This window comes from Macrobrachium nipponense, chromosome 1, assembly GCF_015104395.2.
Source record: "Macrobrachium nipponense isolate FS-2020 chromosome 1, ASM1510439v2, whole genome shotgun sequence".
Taxonomy (NCBI): Eukaryota; Metazoa; Arthropoda; class Malacostraca; order Decapoda; family Palaemonidae; genus Macrobrachium; species Macrobrachium nipponense.
Genome location: NC_087200.1, coordinates 142,029,277 through 142,054,084, shown reverse-complemented (window position 1 = coordinate 142,054,084; position 24,808 = coordinate 142,029,277).

The window sequence follows — 24,808 nt, the reverse complement described above, 5'->3', positions numbered from 1 at the left end:
AAAGGCCTTGGAATTAACACGGAAGATATAGAACTCCGTTGTTTTAATTTCCTCTGGGTAATATATATATATATATATATATATATATATATATATATATATATATATATATATATATATATATATATATGTGTGTGTGTGTGTGTGTGTGTGTGTGTATTTGCTGACCTGCTGTAGATATATATATATATATATATATATGTATTATATATATATATATATCTATATATATCTACAGCAGTTTTTCCAGCAAATACAACATATAAAAAACATCCAGGGGATGTCCATTCTACGAGATGTAATAATGACAATTTATTCTAAGAAACGTTTCGCACATTAAATTCTCTGTGCATCATCAGTCTGAAAGAACATAAAGAGACATTTATAAGTAAAATACAATAAAAGTGCAAAAAACAGGAATTCACATATACTAAAAATAGTCTTAAAATTATATAAAAGAACAAAGTAAAAAACAGGTTAAAAGAGACTGCTTAAGACACCAACCGTTCAGTGTGAGGAGAGAAGATGGAATTAACTAAAACACGTTAAAATAAACGACTTCAACTATGCCAGGTACAGGGTTGCTGAGGACGTATTACTGTTGAGGGAGGGAACAAGCCTCTTGATATATAAAGACTCAAGGGTAACTAAATGGTCAGGCTGTTTGACATGGTCTATTACGGAAAACTGTTCTTTTTGTACTTCTATTTTGAATGAGAGGCATGATTCCTGATGTTGGAAAATTCAGGTAGTTTTATTCTCTGACCAGTACGAAAGCTGAAGCCCAAGTGAGAGCAATATCTGACCCTTAACAGCCTTCGAGTTGATCCGACGTAAGAGCCCGGACATCCAGGGCATGTAAATTTATATATAATGTTGGATCGCATAAAAGGCTGAAGGCGATCTTTATAGTTTAAAAAGGAACCAATTGTGCAGGGATTGCTAGATATGAGCTTAACTTTAAGGCATGGAATCTCATGTTCAATAATTTGTGTGAGGCTGGATGTAAATTTTAAGTCAAAAATATAAGGGATCGTGACATAAAATAGTCTTTTGGGGACATTAAAATTAGGTATTGGTGGCTGTAAGAATTTAGTAATTATTCTGTTAATGGTTTTTTGAACAATTTCGAGTGGATATGAATTAGATTTGAAGAAACCCAACAAAAAAGTAATTTCCATGTGAAATAGTTGCCAAGACGAAGAGTATTTCAGTGCTCTATTAACCAAAGTGTGAATAGTATTAAGTTTAAAAGATTGTTGACACGAACTATAATAATTGTTAGTCAGTCCAGTAAAAGTACGTTTTCTATAGACTGACGTGGAGAACTCAGAGTTAGTTCTGGTAATTTTCAAATCTAAAAAAGGTAAACAATCATCGTTCTCTACTTCCATTGTAAACTTGATATTAGGATGAAAGTTGTAAATATACTCTTAAAAAAGAATGACATTGCCACAGGGTATTCCAAATACATTGCCTCTAGTTGTAATTAGAATATTTACCTGGCACAGGGTATTCCATATAGATTGCCTCTAGTTGTAATTAGAATAATATTTACCTGGCACAGGGTATTCCAAATAGATTGATTTTTGTTTGTAATTAGAATAATACTTACCGGGCACAGGGTACACCAAACAGATTGCTTCTTGTGTAATTAGAATACTTACCTAGTGCAGGGTATTGCAAATAAATTGCTTTAGTTATAATTAGAAGCATACTTTCCTGGCCCAGGGTACACCAAATACATTACTTCTAATTGTAATTAGAACCAGACTTACCTGGTAAAGGGTACACCAAATACATTGCTTCTGGTTGTAATTAGAATAATACTTACCTGGCCCAGGGTATTCCAAATAGACTGCTTCTAGTTGTAAGTAAAAGCATACTTACCTGGCACAGGGTACACCAAATACATTGCTTCTAGTTGTAATTAGACGCATACTTACCTGGCACAAAGTATGCCAAATAGATTGGCTTTAGTTGTAATTAGAAGCATACTTACCTGATACACCAAATAGATTGCTTTTAGTTGTAATTAGAATAATACTTACCTGGCACAGGGTATTCCAAATAGATTGCTTCTAGTTGTAATTAGAAGCATACTTACCTGGCACAGGGTATTCCAAATAGATTGCTTCTACTTTTAATTAGAATAATACTTACCTGGCTCAGGGTACACCAAATAGATTGCTTTTAGTTGTAATTGGAATAATACTTACCTGGCTCAGGGTACACCAAATAGATTGCTTTTAGTTGTAATTAGAATAATACTTACCTGACACAGGGTACACCAAATAGATTGCTTCTAGTTGTAATTAGAAGCATACTTACCTGGCACAGGGTACACCAAATAGATTGCTTTTAGTTGTAATTAGAATAATACTTACCTGACACAGGGTACACCAAATAGATTGCTTTTAGTTGTAATTAGAATAATACTTACCTGACACAGGGTACACCAAATAGATTGCTTCTAGTTGTAATTAGAAGCATACTTACCTGGCACAGGGTACACCAAATAGATTGCTTTTAGTTGTAATTAGAATAATACTTACTGACACAGGGTACACCAAATAGATTGCTTCTAGTTTTGTAATTAGAAGCCATACTTTACCTGCACAGGGTACAACCAAAATAGATTGCTTCTAGTTGTAATTAGAAGCATACTTACCTGGCACAGGGTACACCAAATAGATTGCTTCTAGTTGTAATTAGAAGCATACTTACCTGGCAAAGGGTACACCAAATAGATTGCTTCTAGTTGTAATTAGAAGCATACTTACCCGCCACAGGGTTACACCAAAATAGATTGGTTCTAGTTTTGTATTACCTAGAAGCATACTTACCTGGCACAGGGTACACCAAATAGATTGCTTCCTAGTTGTAATTACCTAGAAGCATACATTACCTGGCACAGGGGTACACCAAATAAATATGGCTTCTAGTTGTAATTAGAAACATACTTACCTGGACAGTGACACCAAATAGATTGCTTCTAGTTGTAAATTAGAAGCATACCCCTTACCTTGCACAGGGACAAACCAATAGATTTCGAAGTCTAGTTGTAATTAGAAAGCATATTCACCTGGCACAGGGTAACAACCAAATAGATTGCTTTTAGTTGGTTAATCAGGGAATAAATTAATTACCCTGGCACAGGGTACAACCAAAATAGATTGTTTTTCTAGTTTGTAATTAGAAGCATACTACCTGGCACAGGGTACAACCAATAGATTGCTTTCTTAGGTTATAATTGAATTAATTAAAAAGTTACTTTGGCACAGGGTCCCACCAAATAGATTGCCTTCCAGTTTTTTTTTTTTGTAATTTAGAAGCATACCTTACCTTGGACAAAGGGTACACCCAAATAGATTGTTTCTAGTTGTAATTAAAAGAATCATACGTACCTGGCTTTCAGGGTTAACACCTTAAAATAGGGAATTCTTCTAGTTGTAATTAAAAGAAGGCATTACCTTACCTTTTGGCACAGGGTACACCCCAAATAGAATTGCTTTCTTTCTAGTGGTAATTAAAAGCATTTAACTTCCTGCAAAGGGTTACCCAATAGATTGCTTGAATTAGTTGAATTAGGAAGCATACTTTACTTGGCAACAGGTTACCACCAAAAATTAGAATTTGCTTCTAGTTGTAATTAAAAGGCCATACTTACCTGGCACAGGGTTACACCAAAATAGATTGTTTTTCTTAAGTTGTAAATTAGAAGGGCATACGTTTAACCTGGACAGGGTACAAACCAAATAGATTGCTTCTAGTTGTAATTAGAAGCATCTTACTTGGGAACACGGTAGATACACCAAATAGGATTGCTTTAGTTGTAATTAGAATAATAGTTACCTGGCACAGGGTACACCAAATAGATTGCTTTTAGTTGTCCCATTAGACATAATACTTACCTGACACAGGTACACCAAATAGATTGCTTCTAGTTGTAATTAGAAGCATACTTACCTGGCACATGGTACACCAAATAGATTGCTTTTAGTTGTAATTAGAATAATACTTACCGGCACAGTGTACACCAAATAAAAATTGCTCTAGTGTAATTAGAAGCATACTTACCTGGCACATGGGTACACCAAATAGATTGGCCCTAGTTGTAATTAATTAGAATAATGCTTACCTGACACAGGGTACACCCAAATAGATTGCTTCTAGTTGTAATTAGAATAATGCTTACCTGACACAGGGTACACCAATAGATTGCTTCTAGTTGTAATTAGAAGCATACTTACTGGCACATGGGTACACCAAAATAGATTGCTTCTAGTTGTAATTAGAAGCATACTTTACCTGGCACCAGGGTAAACACCAAATAGATTGCTTCTAGTTTGTAATTAGAGGTATTTTTTTTTTTTTTACATTTTTTTAACTTACCTGGCATGGGGTACACCAAATAGATTGCTTCTAGTTTGTAATTATGAAGCATACTTACCTGACACGGGTACGGGGTACACTAAATAGAGGTTGCTTCGAGTTTAATTAGTTAGGTTAATACTTACCTGGCACAGGGACACGAACCAAACTAGATTGCTTTCTAGTTTTTTAATTAGAGCATAACTTACCTGGCTAACAGGGTAACACGCGAATAATATTGCTTTCTAGTTGTAATTAGAGCATACTTACCATGGCCACAGGGTACACCAAATAGATTGCTTTAGTTGTAATTAAATAATAGTTAGCCTGCAAACAGGGTACACCAAATAGATTGCTTCTAGTTGTAATTAAAAGAAGCATACGTTCCTGGCACAGGTACACCAAATATGGATTGCTTCTAGTTATAATTAGAATAATAGTTACCTGGCACGGGGTACACCAAATAGATTGCTTCCCATTTGTAATTAAGCATACTTAAACCTGACACAGGGTAACACAATTAGATTGTTTCTTAGTTGTAAATTAGATAGCATACTTACACTGGCACTTTAGGGTACCACCAAATAGATTGCTTCTAATTGTAATTAGAACATACTTACCTTTGGCACAGGGTACAACCAAATTAGATTGCCTTCTAGGTTGCATTAAAAGCATACGGTACCTGGCCGGGTACCAACCAATAGATTGGCTTCTATTGTAATTATAAGCATTATTGTACCGGCCAGGTTACGACCAAATTAAGAAAAAATTGCTTCTAGTTGTAATTAAAAGCTACTTACCTGCACAGGGTACACCAAATATTGATTGCTTCTAGTTGTAATTAGAAGGCATACTTATGGCACAGGTACACATAGATTGCTTCTATTGTAATTAAAAGCATACTTACCTGGTACACCAAATAGCATTAAGAATGCTCTAGTTGTTAATTAGAAGCATACTTACCTGGCACAGGGTACACCAAATAGATTGCTTCTAGTTGTAATTAAAAGCATACTTACCTGGCACAGGGTACACCAAATAGATTGCTTCTAGTTGTAATTAGAATCATACTTACCTGGCACAGGGTACACCAAATAGATTGCTTCTAGTTGTAATTAGAAGCATACTTACCTGACACAGGGTACACCAAATAGATTGCTTCTAGTTGAATTAGAATAGTACTTAACTGGCACAGGGTACACCAAATAGATTGCTTTTAGTTGTAATTAGAATAATACTTACCTGGCACAGGGTACACCAAATAGATTGCTTCTAGTTGTAATTAGAAGCATACTTACCTGGCACAGGGTACACCAAATAGATTGCTTTTAGTTGTAATTAGAATAGTACTTACCTGGCACAGGGTACACCAAATAGATTGCTTTTAGTTGTAATTAGAATAATACTTACCTGGCACAGGGTACACCAAATAGATTGCTTCTAGTTGTAATTAGAAGCATACTTACCTGGCACAGGGTACACCAAATAGATTGCTTTTAGTTGTAATTAGAATAATAGTTTACCTGGCACAGGGTACACAACTAGATTGCTTTTAGTTGTAATTAGAATAAATTACCTGGACACAGGGTGTTACACCAAATAGATTGCTTCTAGTTGTAATTAGAAGCATACTTACCTGGCACAGGGTACACCAAATAGATTGCTTTTAGTTGTAATTAGAATAATACTTACCTGGCACAGTGTACACCAAATAAATTGCTTCTAGTTGTAATTAGAAGCATACTTACCTGGCACAGGGTACACCAAATAGATTGCCCTTAGTTGTAATTAGAATAATACTTACCTGACACAGGGTACATAGATTGGCTTTCTAGTTGTAATTAGAATAATGCTTACCTGACACAGGGTACACCAAATAGATTGCTTCTAGTTGTAATTAGAAGCATACTTACCTGGCACAGGGGTACCACCAAATAGATTGCTTCTAGTTGTATTAGAAGCATACTTACCTGGCACAGGGTACACCAAATAGATTGCTTCTGTTGTAATTAGAGGCATACTTACCTGGCATGGGGTACACCAAATAGATTTGCTTCTAGTTGTAATTAGAAGCATACTTACTTGACACGGGGTACACTAAAATAGATTGCTTCTAGTTTTAATTAGAGGCATACTTACCTGGCACAGGGTACACCAAATAGATTGCTTCTAGTTTTAATTAGAAGCATACTTACCTGGCACAGGGTACACCAAATAGATTGCTTCTAGTTGTAATTAGAAGCATACTTACCTGGCACAGGGTACACCAAATAGATTGCTTTTAGTTGTAATTAGAAGCATACTTACCTGGCACAGGGTACACCAAATAGATTGCTTCTAGTTGTAATTAGAAGCATTACCTTACCTTTGGCACAGGGTACACCAATAGGATTGCTTCTAGTTGTAATTAGAATAATACTTTACCTGGGCACAGGGTACACCAAATAGATTGCTTTCTAGTTGTTATAGAAGCATTACTTACCTGAACACCAGGGTACACAAAATAGATGCTTCTAGTTGTAATTAGAAGCCATACTACCTGGCACAGGGTACACCAAATAGGGATTGCTTCTAGTGTAATTGAGCATACCTTGAAAAAACCTGGCACCAGGGGTTACCACAAAAAGATTGCTGTCATTTCCTTTGCTTATTCCAGTATTACGTGTTTGGTTCCTAGTTCATCAACCTTTCTGCTATATCCTTTATCGTTAGCTATGCTAAGAACTGAAGACCCCTTCCGCTTACATCTGCTCCTCGTTTGGAAAGCTTTTAGTGCTTCTGAATCTCCATCCTCCACTAATGATTAGTTTGTTTTTTATCCTGCAGGTGATGGTTAAGCCGATGTTCGCGTTCTTCATGGTGTTTTGTTGATGAGATTATCTTCAGGGACCTCAATTTCTCTGCGCATTTCTCGCCAGTTGCGTCTGGAACTCCCGTATCTATGTGGCTTTCCCTCAGCTATTCCCTTTATATCTATTAGCTCATCCTTTCTTCTTGTTGTCTACTTTTCCAACTGTTCTTCCTTCGTTGCACCTGTCTGGTTTTTTCCTAAGTCTCAACTTGAGATCCTCCCTCGTCTTTCACAATCCAGGATTCCATCCGTTCACATCTGGTCCTCAGGTCTCCAGCTTGCTTCTCTCTGGAAAGCTTTTAGGCCTGTCGCATCGTCGTCCTCCACTGTTATTCTTTTCTCTGAGCTTCCTTTTACCTTAGATTTCAAATCAGACGCATGCGAGCTCCGAAGCCTTCAAAGATTGCTTCTCAGATCTCGAAGCTTGCATCCAGAGTCTTTGGATCCAGTGAACCTTATAGTGTTGGGTGTACAGTTCATTTTTCAATCCATCTTTGTATCTTGAGTCTTCGCGTCAGCATGTGAATTTCATTTCATTATTCCTTTCTTGGTCGAACTTCACTGGATGGTAGGCCAGACCTGGAACCTCAAAGATTCTAAAACGACTTCGGGGTAACCCACCCCTCAGACTTGAGCAAAATTCTAATTATATTTCTCCTAGTCAGCTCTGCTGCTTCCGGAATGCTTCCCACCCTTCAAGGAAGAGCTTCCAGTAGATCTGAAGCAGCATGTTAGGGGGATGACCGATGCTATGGTGGAGTGTGGAGTCTGGGACTCCGGACTTCAGAGAACGAATGGGACTTGAGGAAATGGGCAGGAGCGTTCTGCCACATTTGACTTGGCATCTTTTAATTCTGGATAGTAGCCATTTCTTGAGAAGACTTCAACGTATGCTGCTGCTGGTTTGTCAGATTCCCTACGACTGGTTTGTTGTTTTGGCCTGGAGGTCATGGTTAGGCCGATGTTCGCGTTCTTCTTGATGAGATTTTATCTTCGGGGGTCTCAATTTCTCTACGCATTTCTCTCGAAATGCGTCCGCAGCTTCCGTAACTCTATGGCTTTCCCTCAGCTATACTTTATATGTATTAGCTCTTCCTTTCTTTCTTGTTGTCAACTTCTCCAACTATTCCTCCTCCGTGGCAGCTGTCTATTTTTTCCTAAGTCTTACTTTGAGATCATCCTCGTCTTTCGTCTCTTTGTTTTCTGGATCTCTTAGTCTTGATGTCCAGCCACTCTAGCTCCCTCTTTCCGTGGATATTAGCGCTCAAATAGCTGGAAGTGTCCCCACCCCCATACCTAGTGCCTGCCTATAATATATAGCCTTAGATTTCATAATTCATTGAATCCCCCGAGGCCTCGTTCATCGATTGCAGGAAATCGTAGTAAAATAGGCGTGATCCGTGAGGACAATGCTAATACGTGTGTTTTTATGCCTTTCCTTTCAAAATTCTTCCGTTCGAAGTTTTGGATTTCCAACATACCGTGGTAATTTCCGCCTGTTTCTTATATGTTCGTAAAAAAAACGGAAATCTATCATTGGTCTCCAGTATATCAACTTCCTTGACATAACTTCAAGTCAGGTGTTCTCTTTGTAATGTTATGATGACGTTTCCAACAACAGCATATTTTCTTCTGGGTATAACCTTGTGTTTATATTTATTTCTTATTTATTTCTTTTTATTTACTTATATCTCATTAGATATATACTCACTGAGTGAGTATGATATTATAGATCTTTTACTAAACGATTTGGTACGCTTGATGTAACTCCAAATGTTGTCATACTTTTCTCTCTCTCTCTCTCTCTCTCTCTCTCTCTCTCTCTCTCTCTCTCTCTCTCTCTCTCTCTCTCTCAAAACACAGCTAGTTGTGAATTGAGAGTGACTATTGCATTGCCAATTGGCGGCCGCACCGTTGCGAAGGAAAATTTACCCTGCAATTTAGACAAAACAGTAGTTGTCGGTGCTGTGATTTTGCAGATGTTCTTGCTCAAGATTGCAATGCAGATGTACTGAGCTTTTTAATCTTTTCTTGTTAAGAAAATCAGGTGGCCGATTTTGACATCTGTTCGGTAAACGATGGTTGCTTGGTGAGAGAGAGAGAGAGAGAGAGAGAGAGAGAGAGAGAGAGAGAGAGAGAGAGAGAGAGAGAGAGAGAGAACATTATATCGCCAGCAATGATATGTTAGTTAGTTTGACATCTGTTCAGTAAACGATTCTTGTTTGTCAGCGTTATTATTACCACACACTTGTAGATTATATTTGACTAGAGAGAGAGAGAGAGAGAGAGAGAGAGAGAGAGAGAGAGAGAGAGAGAATGGCATCAATATATCGCCAGCAATGATAAGCTAGGAGAAAATATGCATCAAACTGAATGACTGTTTTCGAAGCAGCTTCGTTGTCATGAAAATGAGACGAATTTCCTTCGACTCGGAAGCCAAATTTAGTCTCTTATTTTTTGTTACATTTTTCTCCACGATTTTATTCACTTATTATTTTTTTTGGTTTATTATTTGGACAAAGATACCAGCTCTCTATTGATTTTTTATGTCACGAGCGGTGCAAGATAATAAATTTAGAAGATTGTGGTTTTTTATTGTAAAATTGTTTAGCAGTTTGAGGTTGGTGATAAGGAGTCGTGGCGGTATTGTTTTTGAATGCATCTCGGGAAAAAAGGGTGAATCTGACACCAATTTATGTAATAAAAATATGTGAATGGTCATAATTGGTTTTTATTACCCTCATTCTTTATTGTTCAACCTTCCATAGAGTTTCATTATGTCAGTTTATGGAGCTTGGAAATCTTTTCGCATTCGTACTATCACGTACTATGACATGTGGGTTGTGCACCTGGAAGTGAGTCATGAAGAAAACGGTGACTGTTGTGGGTGCTTATCAGTTGCTTATCTGAATTTGAATGGAGTTTAGAAATCTTTTCGCTTTCATACTATCACGTGATATGGCATGTTGCGCACCTGGCAGTGAGTCATGAAGAAAGTCAAGTTAAGGGAGTTATAATTTATTTTACTCATATTCATATCTTTTCATATACTCACTCATGTGGGTTTAGTTAGGTTAAGGCATAGAATTTGTTGCCAATATTCATATTTTTCATATACTCATGTGGGTTAGGTTAGGTTAGGTTAGGTTAAGGGACTTAGAATTTTTTCCCTCGTATTCATATTTATGTGAAATGGTGGTTTTTCGTCCGAAGAGTATATCTTGAGCCAAAATGGGGTTGGGTTTTTCACGTGAGTTAGGTTAGGTTAGGTTAAAGGACTTAGAATTTTATCCCTCATATTCATATTTGTGTGAAATGGGGTTATTTTCATCTGTAGAGCATATCTTGAGCCAATAGGTTAGGTTAGGTTAAGGGACTTAGAATTTTTTCACACTGTGGGTTAGGTTAGGTTAAGGTACTTAGAATTTTTCTCTCATATTCATATTTATGTGAAATGGCGGTTTTTCGTCCGAAGAGTATATCTTCAAAAATGGGGTTGGGTATTTCACGTGGGTTAGGTTAGGTTAGCTTCGTGAAATGGTGGTTTTTTTCATCCGTAGAGTATGTCTTGAGCCAAAATTGGGTTGGGTATTTTCAAGGGGTTGAGCGAAACCATGGTTCTCCTATCTAAAGAGTTCTTCATGAGCCATTTTGGGTTCTTTTCTGAACTAGAGCGAAATGTTCGGTGGTTTTCCCGTGGAGTCGTTGATGGTCAACATACATGAGGTTAAGATAGAGGCAAGCTTATGGGGTTTATTGCCTGTGAGCCGAATTGGGGGTCGGGTGTTGAGCTGGAGCCGAAATGGTGTCTTTTTCCCTACCCTTAAGTTGTCGCGCACATTCAAGTTTTACAATGTAAAACTTGAATTTGCCCGATTGCTTAAGAATAAATTATATTTATGGAAAATACAGAAATATATTAATTCCATATATAAATACACACATACGTGTATATATATACACACACACACACACACACACACACACACACACACACACACACATATATATATATATATAATATATATATATATATATATATATATATATATATATATAATTTATATAAGTTTATGAATTCACAAATAAAGCCCCAAGGTGATCAAGGATTCACCGCATGTCGATCCAATTTAAATCTATACACAACACGAAAGTACGTTTCGAGCTGAGAAATATGCTGAAACAACCGGACAGGATTAGAAGGCGCAGTTGCTGAAAATATGCTAAATTCATCAGCTGGATGGCCGTTTCACCCACGTATTTTATTGATCGGTTATAGCCTGTGGAGTGGTAAACAGATATGAAATTATATTTTATTTTATGCATTGGTGTTAATTTGATCGAATCCCTGTATATTAATTATCCATATTAAACAATAATTATATAATCAATCGATTATTCACATAGTACATAATTGCCTGGTTAATGTGACATTAACAAACAAAATTTTCCAAAACTTTTGAAATTTTGGCTCTCATTTCTCAGATGTTTGTTAGTTTTCTGGTATTCTCAATGAAAAGGAGCTTCATTTTATCGTTCAAGTCCATCTCTTTGTTATTACCTGGATCTCTATACAATATTTTATTTCCTTTATTGATAACATTCTCCATGATATATGCTGGGTGGAGTACTTAGGTCAGGTATTGAGGCTGTATTGAATCCTTTTTCAAGGTACTCGGTAAATAGGTTGCAGCAAACTATCTCAACTGAGACGCTACACTTAAGAAATTGATACAGTGTAAAGGAAACTGCGAAAGTGGGTTTTCTATATACAGTGAATGGATATTTCGGCAATAATCTTACGATCAAAACATCTGGTATAGGCAAGTGTCCGTCTTTTGGTCACTTAATTTTACAGTTAATGTTTGGCACAAACGCCTTCAGTTTATTAAAAGATACTGCAACCCGATTTTGAAGACAGTGACCAGTATAGAAAGCAGGCCACGAAGGAGCAACAAATGTTAAAGTGAAAATCAACTATACAACGGAAATAACTGAGAAAATGAAAGTTGAACACCTCTGCTATGAAATGAAACTAGTCTATACAAATTACTATTTTGTTTTTATTGCATATCAGCGATAACATCATTGTAGACGTGCATATATTGAGAAGAAGAGTTCTTTGCTCAATGTCCCCTTTACACGCAAACCCTGTTTTCTCAAGAGCATAGCTTCTATTAACCAAAAACAGAATTCAAATTACCCTATATAGAAAAAGCGGATGGTCTGTATGGTATGAGGATCGCAGATTGAAAGGTCACAAGATCTTCCCCACGGCGACTGTTTCTCTCCACCTTCTCCCTATGCTTTGCATTTCTAATTACCAGCAGACAGAAGTACATGATGTCACCCATCTCCAAGGCTCGAGTTTTCTCTCCTCTGCCCTTTACGGGTCTCGCCCGACCACAAATGAGGTTGTTACAGCGGTCAGGGGCCAAGGGTAAAAAGTGAGGTGTTGGGGAGAGCGGTCGGGTGATCCGTCGCGGTCAGTTCGATTTCGGCAGATTTTTCCGAAGAGCGAAGCCTTCATTTGCATCCTTTTCTTGAATTTACAAAGGAGAGAGAACGGCAGTTCACATCGGCCACCTTTTCCTTTGCCCTTCGTCGTGAGTGGGCGGAGGTTCCAACTTTCTGAATGAATTAGTATGCCCATATATATAGCTCTTAAATCCATATTCATTTTTTATTCTTTATCACTGATGAAAGTTTTCTGTGTGTGTTTTTTTAAAATTAAATCTTGAGCTATAAAAATCTGTCACCGAAAAAGAAAACGAAAAAATATTGTTGTTAATATTTCTGTAGTGTTCATAGATAATTAACTGAAATAAAATCTAAACTTATCGGTTTACGCTCTATTTCGCCTTCCTAATGAATGTATCTCGAATCTAGAATGCTAATGTTGTTCTTCTCTGAACTGTATTTTATGTGATATGAATTTGTGAGATATATTCCAGAAAAAGTATGTGTTAAGATCTAAAGTAGATGGGTTGATAACTTCAACTAAGTACTGTTTTGTATGTTAGCGTTTGCTACTTATTTAACATGGCAAGAAAGCTGCGGCTCATTGGAGGAAGGGAATGTTTGTTTACTACCTATTCATTAGGTATGGATGGGTATCGAATACTTATCACCTTATGAAGGGTTGATAATAATAATAAAAATAATAATGATAAAAATTTTGACCGCAGGCGTCCAGAACATACAGAAATTACATCGAAAGTAATAAATTAAATAAATAAAAAATTCAATAAACTAAAAAAGATAACATTTGCATTCAGTTCTTTTGGGAAAAATTTCACCTTTTATATTCAGGTTAAGATATTAGTACAGACTTTATTAAGATAATAATACAGACTTTATTAGCATAATAATACAGAATTAATGAGTTGAAAGCCACAGTAATGTACGTATATGATACTGTATTTTTCGTAAATACAAAAAAGGTTTTTGTATTTAGGAAAAATACAGTATCGTGTACGTACATTATCGTGCCTTTTAACTCATGATATCCGGTCACGGCATAATGATACGCCATAGATAATACAGAGTTGTTGCCGAGTGAGGGATAAGTAATTTTTTTCTAAAAACGTATGATATCAAAGCTTCATTATATTTACGACACGATTAATAGTCAAAGTTACGAGAAATTAAAAGCACTGAAATTTTACCTAAATAAATATAGCTGTAATGATAATGACACATCTTTATGATCACAAAAACGTTAGCAAATTGCCACCATTGTATTACATAAAGTCACCATAGAATAAAATGATAAAATTTATTGCTTGTAAGCACTTTTGCATTTGTATAGAAATGTAATGGCTCGTATTGTAATACATGAAGATCATTACACACACAAATTCGATTATTATGATTTGATTCTAGGAACCTTAATATAACAATAAAAGTCACTACTGTCATAGCACTCCGACATCACAGACTACATTGTAATGACGCTCATTGTCACATGAATATCATTTCACATAAATTCGTCGATTATTATGACTTTATCTTAAAATCTTTGACACAACACATGAAAATGACTGCAGATGTAACATTGGTGCAATAGAAGAGAGGCATCTCGCCAGTTCTGCCCTCACCCTACGAGACATACAGCATAGAGCTAATGTCTCATCTGGGTAGCTCGTGAATGAGCCTTTGCGATCTCCGAACAGCATACAATTACATCTGGTTGCAGGTTACAATCAGTACGTCGCCCCATGCCCGCAGTGAACCCCACAAATGAACGACCACCGGCAGTTTTCTGGGACTTAAGAACCACTGAAAAACATTGACCTATGGGAAGACATCTACAGCTAAACTGCGTTCAACAGTTCATTAAATTGCCGAAGGAATCGACACAGGAGAGATAAGCATTTGTTATAATTATAACTGCATTTCTGGACTCGGACAGAGAAACTTCAGACTACGTTATTCCATTGTTTGTGATATACCAGATTCATGCGACCTGGTCAGTGACCTAATAATCTCACTTTCGGGAAATGCTTCTTGTGAGTATGCAGAATAAAGCGCGAGAGATTACATTACAACACTAATTAAACATTCAAGAGGCAAATTCAAATTTATTTTGAGGCACTGTCGCCTGAATGTAATGTGACATATGCGAGATACTGAAACTTAGATTCTGATGAATACCCGCGTTTATAAAGCGACATTGAATCGCAAAGTCTCAAGAACAACGGACCGTCGTAAAGGTATACGGGAGACCTAGGGGACGTGTCCTAACTGATAATAAATGATTTCAGTAAACAAAAAGTGACCTCAGAGATGTCATAAAAATGTACTTAATAGTAACCCCCAGATGTGACGTGTTCCTTGAAAAAGCACCCCCCTTTTGCCACCAGATACTATACAATAAGCCAGTTACATTTTTAATACGCAAATACAATTCATCAGATTCCATCCATCCGAGTCCATATTACTTCATTTAGCCTCACCAATCATTAACAACGTATATGATATAGCTGACCCAGATAACTATCACCGAATCGTATTTATTCTATCTAAGATCAATGGGCCTGTTATGTTAGTGTACCTCTTTCCCTTTATACACATAAGAGAATCTTTTTACATTTAAAACTGAGTAGTCCACTGTTTTGTTGACGTGAGAAAAAAATTCCGCAGTTGAAAATATCTGGAACTCTTCTTGATGACGATTGAGTGCCACATATATTACTGATTTTCCAACCAGCAACTTCTTTGTTTTATTGATGGGCTAAAAATGGTTTTCATGTATTATTTTTCATCTTTGAAGTGAAGGTCAACAGCCGTTGGATATACCTGTCATGTTGGGTTTGAAGCTGGAAAAATTTTGTTATGATTGGTATTATTTCCTCTCATTATTTCTTCTTCCTTCACTTTTCTTGTATTTTGAGCATGCCATTTCCGTTGCATGGGCTGCATTCTGAACTTTTTTTTTTTAGTGGTAATGTTATGGATGTAGCTGTTCAGCTTTTCTAATTGTACCTCGTAATATTTCATTTGTATTTACGTTGTATTTGTATATAGCCTTGAGCTGCTTATTTTACACAGACACAATTAGATATAAATCATGAAATAAATACGAAATCATGAAATAATGATTATTATGACTCTTGAAATCAGTACAGCAAAGTTAACATCATGACAAAAATATGAAGACAGCTCGTCGAAAACTTGTAGGGTTAAGTACACAAAACGCTACAACGCGTCGGAGCGTGCAGCATTACCGTTGAACAATCATAAACAAGAAAGCTAAACAAAAGACAAATGGAAGCCGTAAGACACTCATTTAAGCTAAAGTAACTCTATGTTATTTACGGCACGCGATAAGGCAGAGGTCTAGGGTTTGTTAACCGGGGAAGTTATGAATATCATTAGCATACTCATGCCAACGGATCGTTTTAACATACTACGGTTTCTCTCACTCGGGGATCTTCCTTCCCGGCCCCGAAACAGATGCCGGTTTAGATTCCTTTTGTGAAGATACAGAAATCTATCCAGCCCGTCATGGTAATTCGGGGTGCACCTCAACAGTTATTCGCTAACCCATCTCGATATTAATCATGCATAGTGACTATGAAATGGTAACAGTTAACAACTGGGATGAGATCTGAAGGAACTCCCTTTATAGTATTCTCTCTCTCTCTCTCTCTCTCTCTCTCCTCTCTCTCTCTCTCTCTCAAAGCCAAGGGATTATCGTTCGATTCCAAGGATAAGCGAAGGAGGGAATGCAATGACCGTTTTTCTACTAAAGTCCCGTACACATCTGTGACCTGGGACGTGCATTATGTACATGGCTGATATGGTTCGGTGCTGTGATGAAGACAGAGAAAAAGAGGGGTGGCGTAGGGAGGGGGACTGTAGGAAACTGAGATTTCGAAAATGATAGCAAACATGAGTGCTCAGTGCTCTTTCAAAATGTATACCGTTGAATTATAACTAAGAATGATAGAGCCTAAACTACGTAATCCTTACCCCACAGGATTGAAACTATTCTCTCTCTCTCTCTCTCTCTCTCTCTCTCTCTCTCTCTCTCTCTCTCTCTCTCTCGTGGGAATCTCATGTTTCTTAAATCACTCAATCAAGGCTTCCCAAATTATTTTGTCTGCCAAGAAAGCGCGTGCAAATACAACCTGTTCATTAATGTTCCGAGTCTAAAGTTGATCGATGAGACTTTACGGTCAGTGGAGTGAGTCTTTTTTTATGTTTTAATAACTTGTTTCGTACTTCATCTCTTAGATAGAAATATACGGGACTAGTTGAGAAAAATTAAGTGAAAATACAAAGAAATAAATTTGACTTCAAGACGAGATTACCGTGTGATTAATGCATAGATGGGCATTTAAAACAATGGACTTGTGAATAAATGCCAAATAAAATTAGTAGACTAATTAACAAATTTCAACCTGAACTGCCTTATTGCCAACGGTCAGAAAGATAAAGGCAGCGTTTCTGAATAAACAAGAGAAATCACTAATAAACTTCAGGCCGGAACTACTTTATGAATGAAATCTCTGTGTCGTCCTAATTACACGCGCTTTCTACTAATGACTTCATTTTTTCATTTAATTCTTTAAGCGTCTTAACTTAAGTTAATTCGTAGACCATGAGTTACCTACTGTTGATCTTCTCATTTTCTCTCTCATAGCAGTAACGCCAAAGGTGACGAATCATTACCTTCAGCTTCATTAGGGTGATGTATGTAGACTGTCGTTGTGGTACTGATACTTCTTTCGGAAAAGTAGAATCTCGTCATAATTGCGCTTAACATTTAGCTGTCGTTGGTCATTGATTTTATAAATTTGCTCAAAGTGGTCAGCTCTAAGAAGAGGTAGCCCCAGAAAAGTTAGCTATCGGTTTTTAGTATAAGGCTGCGCATCAGGCCTTTCTCCTTCTCGGTTGCTGTCAACCACTGTCAACTAAATACCAGGTACACAATTCACTACTCAGTTTAACAGGGGGAGAGTGTATGTGTGTATCTTTGTGTATTTATATGCACATTTATACAGTAGATATATATATATGTATATATATATATAATATATATATATAATATCTATATATATATATATATTCTATATATTCTTATTAATATATATATGTGTGTGTGTGTGTGTGTGTGTGTGTGTGTGTGTCTGTGTGTGTGTGTGTGTGTGTGTGTGTGTGTGTGTGAATGAATGCATTCATAGTGAATCGCCTTTTCCACATGACATAGATGAATGTTAGTGTAACTGATAGTTAAAAAGTGAGCTAGTAAATTCTAGCCCGGGAGTAGCTTGAAGCCTCAGAAACAATGCTGGGAATTGCAGACGTCAAGCATTACCACTAAGTGAGAAGTCAGCATCACGTATATGCCCTACGATAAAATGGTGATTAACACGCAGTGACTTCGAAGCTGTTCAGAAAGAAACCAATGTCTTTTTTTTTTTTTTTTTTTAGAAAAAAAGAGGTAATTGTAACTACAAATGTAACTTAAGCATCACATCTTGAATTATAAATGAAGAAAATCAGTAATAACTAAAATACCTTTATATAATAATTATAGCAGTGGCAACCATCGTTCTACTATTGACTGTATTCTGTAATATGCGGATAATGTCGTCTTACAGGACTTAGTGGTATATATTAATCAATATTGTTTGTCACCATTGTCACAAGTCAGAAATAGCAAAGAGAACAATTTTTTCCATCAATTACTGTTATCACAAAAAGGTATATATATCCAAATTTCCTTGAGAGGTCCTTAAATACATACTACTTTATATTCCTAGACATTAGATACCCATTACCAATGGAATGCCAGGGTGGAATGAAAAAAGCCCCCTAAATCTACGAGACAAAGCCAAACAAGACACTCGAATGGCCTATGACCCATCTTTATTATCTCTATTATGTAAGCTTTTAGTGTTTGTCCCCAGCAGGTGAAACCAGGATTCTCCATTCCGTTCTTTGTTTTTTTGTCTCCGTCTTTTGCCGTTATGTATCGTCTCCATATTTCTTCTTTCCTAGAAGGAGAGAAGACACTACCAAGATTTTCCATCATTTGTTGACTTCATCTCGCCACTCGTTATTTATTCCATTACAAAGAGCATGAGAGAGAAATGTTCTTAGACCTATGTCAAAGTGGAACGTCCATTCACGATGTTTAGTCATGCTTTCGGTCGTGAGACAGATGGCTACACAGAAATAACAATAGAGCAATACATCACTTGGAAACACGACACCAAACATATCCTTTCTTTCTTTTTTTTTCTCTCTCTCTCCCTGATATGGAAATATTTTCTCTATATGTTTGTAGTTCTTAATGTGATGACTTTTCTTTGCTCATATTTCTTGTCGTTGCCTCTGTTAGCAGTTATTTCTTTATTTTAGCTTCCAAATTTTCTTACTTTTCGAACACGAAATGTACCATAGGTATTCGAGTTATTGAAGCAATAGATTATATTATATATATATATATATATATATATATATATATATATAGATAAAATTTTCTTCAATAAGTTGAAGCAGAGGCAGGCACACACACACATATGTATATATACATACACACACACACACAAATATATATATATATATATATATATATATATATATATCTATATAATATATATATATATATATATATGTATATACATATATATATATATATATATATATATATATTATATATATATATATATATATATATATATATATATATATGTGTGTGTGTGTGTGTGTGTGTGTGTGTGTGTAACCTAATGCTTATATTATTGAAGCAAATTTATATATATGTGTATATATATACATATATATATATATATAATATATATATATATATATATAATCTATTGTTTCAATAACCCGAGTACCTGTGGTACATTTCATGTTCGAAAAGTAAGAAAATTTGGAAGCTAAATAGAGAAATAATTGTTAACAGAGAAAACGATAGGAAATATGAGCAAAGAAAAGTCATCTCATTTATAATACAAACGTATAAAGAAAATATTTCCAAATCAAGGAGAGACAAAAAAAGAAAGGAGGATATATATATATATATATATATATATATATATATATATATATATTTTGCTTCAATAACTTGAAGCAGTAGGTTACACACACACACACACACACACACACACACATACGCGCACACACCACACACACATATATATATAATTATATATATATATATGTATATATATATATATATATATATATATATATATATATATATATATACTATATAGTAACCATTTGCTTCAACTTGAAGCAAACATTATGTATATATATACATATAAACATATAAACAACACGTGTTTCTTTATAAACTTAATAGGAAGTAATTAACTATAAAATTATGCATAGACATCTGCGGGGTTAGGCTATCAAATAACCGTTAGTTTAGCAGGAGGGGAGGATAAAGGAGAGTGGAATGTTTTCATTATCAGTAAGGAAAAGAAAAGATTCATCTAGAGCATTTACAACTGCTGAAAATTAATGAAACAGAATGCCTTAGAAAATGTCACTGTAGGTACTTCGTTACGATTTTGGAGATGCTTCGTATCCACAGGAAATATTCCTCGTTTACAATCTGAAAAAAATACAAGGCAAACTAATATTACATTTCTTCTTGTATTTTATACATTGTTTCTCCTATTTGTTTTTTTTATCGATTTTTTCAAGCGTATATATTTCAATACATTTAATAAAATGGATATGCCTATATCCATAGTTTCTATAGTTGTATTTGTATCTATCTGTCTATCTATATATACTATATATATACATATACATATATACGTTTGTTCTCTTGTAAGTCTAAATTATACAGTGATTCTCAAACTGGTTGCTGTGTCACCCTGGGGTGACAGACCGTGCCTAGGGGTGCCTCAAGATTGTCATGAATTTTGTCTTGGCTAGATCATCTCAGTGAACATTTGTAAAAAAAAAATTTTAAATGTTTGCAGGTCTTCATATAAGTATTATTAGTGTTTCTACTCTAATATATTGAAATTATATATAATACACACACACACACACACATTATATATATTTATGCGATATGGTGGGAATGGTGAAGAAGGGGTGCCGCGGAACATGATTACATTAGTTCGGGTGCCATCACTAGTAAAAGATTGAGAACCACTGCAGTCTATAAGCATACGGACGTGTGTTTGGGTGTGCTTATGCGTCTGCATTTTGTGTATATAAAAATGTCCGCTGTTCAAGGCTATGTCGCTAAAAATTGCGTGATAATTGCATGTTTTCCAAAGGATTCACGAAAGCAACGGTGAATAGGTCCCGAGTACCAACTCTTTAACGAACTGACCAAATGCTTACGAAATTTCTGGAACAGATTTGATGATGAATCAATCTGATTTTCCTGCCTCGTTCGTGTAGTATGGCTTACTAAACAGTAACGCACAGGAAATTCGTCGTTTGTGCATATTCATAATTATGTGCTTGGTTACGCGTACTGAGTTTTTGCGTTGACTTTTTGTTTATTCAGGGATCAAAGAGGAAATGGCACTCTGGTACTCCTTTGTATCCCGAGTCCATAGAAAACAGGAGGAAAGTGAGAAGGGTGCGGCTTCACCACAACTGGGTTGAGCACAGCATATTTCGCAACTCTTAGACCCTGCAGTTCTTCCTACGCGATATATACAATAGACTATTCTTTTTTAACTTCTTCTCTCCTTCTTGCGGCTGTTCATCCCAGCCCTGTTGCCACGATGTCTGAAAAGAAGACATTTTATTGGCCCCATACGACGCCTTCTCAAGGTAGGGAATTTCCTTATTGAGGTCCCGATAGACATTACCCTTATTAGGGGACCGAGATAGGATAGGATCTAAAAGAACTATTTTACAACGCATGGCCTTGTAAGAAGTCCTCTAAGCCCTGTTAAGCTTAAGGGCATCCTTGTCAATAAAATTGTCAGACAGACAGTCCGGCTGTTTCACACTGAAAGGAACAAAGAGGTTAAGGTGATGGGCACTGTGACACCTGAGCAACTCAATACGAGACAGATAATGATGTTCCACGAAAGAATTTGTGCTCATTAACTCCAAACTGTCATTAACCCGGGATGGTATCGTTAGTTCTTTATGTAGTACGGCTTACCAAGGATGAGAAATCAGGGAACCTTTAGAAAAGCAGATGAAAAATGTGTTGTGCGGCCGAACTTGTCAGTATCTCGCAGAACACTGGAAGATTTGCCCTCAAGGAAGAGAATGTATATATAACGTTTGTGTGAAGGTACCAATATTTGCCCGACGCAAGAGAAGAAGGCTACTTGCAGACGTCTCCTCCTTGAATCTGGGGCTTTTCTTGTTAGAGGGTCAGTGAACAAGACTCTCTTTTACCGGAAACTGAGGATATGTTTTAAGGTTCTGTGGAATAATAAGTTATACCATATTTTACGTTTTACTCTGTAATGAAAAGAGTTTTATTCATCAATATTTCCACAAACAATATTCCCACTCGGTTATATCGGTCACACAGTCAAGTTTCTTTAAAGATGTCTCTTATAAACCAGAAACTGGGGTGTCCCTTCTTGTCCTTAATTGGCGAAGGAACATTGTCAAAGACCTGACGATGATCTTATTCTATGAACCAAAAGCCTCCACAGGTACCGTAGGTACAGAATCCATTCATAACTGATATGCAGATATTCTTCTGACTTTTCGCAAAGACAGATATTGGCATATTGCAGCACATCATCCAATAAAAACGAAGATAATTGCACCCAAAAATAAAAAACAAACAAACAAATATAAAAAATTAAGTAGCTAATTAGTAATGTAAAAAAATTAAGCAGCTAATTAGTAATGTCGAAGAAATTCTTTACACGTCAGCACTCTCGTCTCTTCCACGACGCAAAGAAAAATGAGACAGCAAACGTGTAGTTTGTTGTTTCTTGTCTTGGTATCCCAGCCACTGAAAAATTGTTCTTTTGATTAATACCGCACATCGTTGCACTTTTAACAGTGATGAATCTCAAATCCTTGAAAAAGTCTGGACAATATCAAGAAACTCCAGGGGTTTGGAAATTGTTCTGTATTGATCCCTTTTCCATTGTCCTCTCTCTCAAAGCTATTTAGGTTACTTGAACCAGATATTCAAGTTCAAGGCCGTTCCAGCCGTTAATAAGTAATTTTCATCATCATTCATAATTTGTGCCATCCTAATTATCAAATTATCCTAATTATTAATTGTCCTAATTATTAAATGAATAAATTGTTTATTATCGTCATCCAAATTTCAGTATAATACTCCTAATTGATAAGCCATGTCATTCAGATTTCAGTATAACGCTCCTAATTAAAAAATATTGTCATCCTAATTAATAACACCAATCATCTTCTAAAAGTTAAAATCATACTTAAAATATACTAAGAACTGTATGCCCTTTTTTTGCTTTCTTCGTTATTATTGTAAAATGGAAATTATTATGGTACTCTTGAAGCATAAAAAAAAAAAACTCGCTTGCGTAAGTTCGTCAGACATTCCTGATCCTTTTGAGCTAAAATTGATTAGCTCAGTTGTAATAGAATATCGACGAATTTTTACGTTCCTCAATGGGGACTTCCTTCGGCGTATTTTTTTAATGACTATCATGGATTTGATGTCGGTGTTGATGACTCACTTCTCGGAGTGTTTACATACTACGAAAAATGGCATTCATAGAACCTGTCCTCTCTCTCCATAGTTCGAGGAAGAAAGAGGAACGGTTGATAACCTTTAATCTCGACGGTCACATGTTGATCCTTCTAGACGCTTACGACCTGTTTATTGATAGGCGTGAGCTCTTCTGCAAATGGTCCATTGTCGTTCCTCATTGTGATGGGTCATTTTCGCTGATAATTGCACCATGCGATAAAAGAAAAATAAAACGAACAAAGATGGTTCCAGACAGTCGGTAACAACTGAACAGGACGAAATAATAATGTCAGTTTGAGCGACGCCGCACATTTCCGCAATCAGCTTTGGCTGGTTTACCGAAGCGAATTAATTCACTCTTGAATACGTGATCGACAGCCTAATGAAAAGATGCTAACAGATACCAGTGCACACGTTCGTGTGACATCACCCAAGTTTATTAAATGATAAAGGAACGTATCTAACAACCACATCCCCCATCCCCCCATAACCTCCCCTCCTTCATTGTTTTGCTTCTAACATTTACAGCGCTTGAATGTTTCTCCTAGTTTTAGAGCGTAGCACAGCAGTTCTGGCCTTGGCATGTGTACTAATGCAGTTGGATGAAGACTCGAAGCGGTAAAAAAAGAAAAAAAATAGGTAAATATAGCACAAAAAGCTTTCAGTCCACCTTTTTTTAGTAAACCGGATTCCTTTGAATCAATGAGAGACTTTTTCCTGATCGCCAGGTAGATCGCATATAAGTAGTTGATCTTTATCTCTCCACCTCTAACTCATTTGGATTCCTCAGAAGGTCATTTTTTAGGGCGTTTATTAGAGGCTACGATGGTCAGCTTTGGGGGTGAAGCTCTTCGGTTTTGATTGAATGAAAGTTTTAGCGAAAATGTTGAGGGATGTGTAAGTGCGAGACCTAACATTTGCAGCTGTGCATAGAAACGTTTGCATATAAACGTTAAAATTATTGCCTTTTAAAATTATCTACATATTCCATTTTTTTTTGAGTGTCGACAGATATGGACATTTTCTGAATAGTGAATAATTCCACATATACCAGGATTGTGTAAAAGTATCGTGCGTTGGGTCATAATAATGACAATATCAATAAAATCAACAAATAAGTCATGACACTATTAATGAATCAACAATTAAGTCATGACACTATTAATGAATCAACAATTAAGTCATGACACTATTAATGATTCAACATTAAGTCATGACACTATTAATGAATTAACAATTAAGTCATGACACTATTAATGAATTAACAATTAAGTCAGGACACTATTAATGAATCAACAATTAAATCATGACACTATTAATGAATTAACAATTAAGTCATGACACTATTAATGAATCAACAATTAAGTCATGACACTATTAATGATTCAACATTAAGTCATGACACTATTAATGAATTAACAATTAAGTCATGA